Source organism: Chrysochloris asiatica, unplaced genomic scaffold (genome assembly GCF_000296735.1).
Source record: "Chrysochloris asiatica unplaced genomic scaffold, ChrAsi1.0 scaffold00100, whole genome shotgun sequence".
Taxonomy (NCBI): domain Eukaryota; kingdom Metazoa; phylum Chordata; class Mammalia; order Afrosoricida; family Chrysochloridae; genus Chrysochloris; species Chrysochloris asiatica.
Window position 1 is genome coordinate 3,733,713 of NW_006408618.1, and position 2,791 is coordinate 3,736,503.

Here is a 2,791-nt window from a genome sequence, read left to right on the forward strand (position 1 = left end):
AACAACAACAGGTGATTCCATATTATCCTCCGGGGTGAGAACTACTGATGTAGATTAAAGGTCTACAAACTTTTTTTGGCATATGAGCAGATAAAAAGTATGTAGCTTTGGCAGGCCATACAGTCTTTGTCACAACACCTCAACTCAGTAATTGTAGTGTGAAAACAGCTATGTTGTTAAATGCCATCGAGTTGGTTCCAACTCATAGCGACCTTGTATAGGGTTTCCAAGGAGTGGCTGGTGATTTTGAACCACAAACCTTGTGGTTCAAACTGACCTTGCAGTCTAGTGCTTTATCCCACAGGGCCATACCAGGACTCCACAAACAGTTATAGACAATATGTAAACAAATGAGTTTGGATGTGTTCCAATAACACTTTATTTACAAAGATTGACAAAACAGGTGCTGTGCATAATATGACCCATAGGCTGTTGTTTGTCAACCCTGTCTATATGAAGAAAATGTATTTGATATAGCCAGGGAATATACATTATTATTATGTTCAAACATTAAAAGCCTTTTATATAATGATTTTGGAGCTATAGTGAATTAAATAGATACGGCTCCTACCTTCTAAGGAATTAGTCATCTAAAACAACAGCACAGACAATATTTATAAGCAATCCCTTATGAATAATTACCACAAAATAGATGACTATCCAAGACTAAATGTGAGGTCTCGGAGCTGCTGCTATGGAGTCCGGATTTGACCGCTGCGCATCGCCACCACTTGCCTGCTCGATGTGCACACAGGATTCCTTCCTCTTCCAAAACCAGTATGGCATCTCTCAAGGATCAGCTGATTGATTCATACTCTTCTTAAGAACAGACCCTCCCCCTCCCCAGAATAAGATAACAGTTGTTGGAGTTGGTGCTGTTGGCATGGCATGTGCCATCAGCATCTTAATGAAGGATTTGGCAAATGAAGTTGCTCTTGTTGATGTCATAGAAGACAAACTTAAGGGAGAGATAATGGATCTTCAATATGGGAGCCTTTTCCTTCGAACACCAAACCAAAAATTGTCTCTGGCAAAGACTGTAATGTCACTGCAAATTCCAAGCTGGATATTATCACAGCTGGAACACGTCAGCAGGAAGGAGAAAGCCGTCCTGAACATCTTTAAATGCATCATTCCCAATGCCATGAAATATAGCCCAAACTGCAAGTTGCTTGTTGTTTCAAATCCAGTGGATATTCTTAACTATGCTGGTTGGAAGATGAGTGACTTTCCCAAAAACCATGTTATTGGTAGTGGCTGCAATCTGGATACAGCTCGAGTCTGTTTCCTAATGGGGGAGAGGCTGGGAGTTTACCTACTAGGCTGTCACGGGTCGGTCCTTTGGGAGCATGGAGACTCTAGTATGCCTGTGTGGAGTGGCGTGAATGTTGCTCGTGTCTCACTGAAAATTATGCACCCTGACTTAGGCACTGATGCAGATAAGGAACAGTGAAAAAAGATTCACAAACTCGTGGTCGACAGTGCTTCTGAGATAATCAAACTGAAAGGATCACCCTCCTGGGCCATTGGACTCTGTGGCAGACTTGGAAGAAAGCATAATGAAGAATTTTAGGCAGGTACATCCAATTTCCAACATTTGTGGTTATAAATTGGCTGCGAGCTGCAAGGTCAGCAGCAGTTCGAAACTACCAGCTGTTCCACAGGAGAAAGATGAGGCTTCTGCTCCCGTAAAGATTTACAGCCTCGGAAACCCTATTCAGGGTCGCTATGAGTCAGAACCGACTCCACGGCACATAACAAAATTTCCACCATAGTTAAGGGACTCTATGGGATTAAAGATGACATCTTCCTTAGCATTCCTTGCATCTGGAACAGAATGGGATCTCAGGCATTATGAAGGTGACGCTGACTCCTGAACAACAGGCCCATCTGAAGAAGAGCGCAGATACACATGGGGCATCCTAAAGGAGCTGCAGTTTTAAAGTCTGCTATTGTACAGCTTTACTGTCTAGGCTGCAAAGGAATTTTAGTTGGGGGTTGTGCATGTTGTCTTTTTTATCTGATCTGTGGTTAAAGCAGTAAAATTATGACCAAGGAAGAACAACTGTTTCCCTAAAGTCAGACACAAGAATGGTCTATAAAACCCTATAGCTATTTCCTGATGGTGGATAGTACTTAACCCTCTTTTAGTTCTAACTTGGTTAGTATACAATAGTTCCACCGCCTCTGAGACACCACTGCCAATGTTGCCATGCGGCCACTGCCCTTCAAACTAGAAGACTTTGTTTACTGTGTGTTATGTCAATTCTGGTTCTTACACTCAACATACCTAGCCCAATATATTTTTCCAATCCTGGGCTCCAATATATAAATCCAGTATTGCATGTCTTGTTCATAATTGTCCCAAAACATCTTACTTTGTGTACTGTATTTATCAGAGTAGTAGACATTGCCATGTAATGTAAAAAGATCTACATATCAACATTGTCATACCAACTATTGTTGTTGTTCGGTGCCATCGAGTCGGTACCGACCCATAACGACCTTATGCACAGCATAATGAAACACTGCCCGATCCTGGGCCAACCTTACTACTGTTGCCACGCTTGAGTCCATCGATGCTGCCATTTGGCCAATCCATCTCTTTGGGGGTCTTCCTCTTTTTCTCTGACCCTCCACCTTACCAAACATGATATCCTTCTCCAGCGACTGCTCCATCCTGACAATATGTCCAAAGTATGAGAGAGAAAGTTTGGCCATCTTGGCCTCCAAGGAGTACTCTGGCTGCACTTCTTCCAAAATGGATCTATTGGTTCTTTTGGCAGCCCAT

At 42.5% G+C, this 2,791-nt stretch overlaps 1 pseudogene; it reads left to right on the top strand.

The window, feature by feature from the left end:
* The first annotated feature begins 779 nt into the window (after positions 1–779).
* Positions 780–1,943, top strand: LOC102831502 (annotated as a pseudogene).
* Positions 1,944–2,791: the final 848 nt, after the last annotated feature.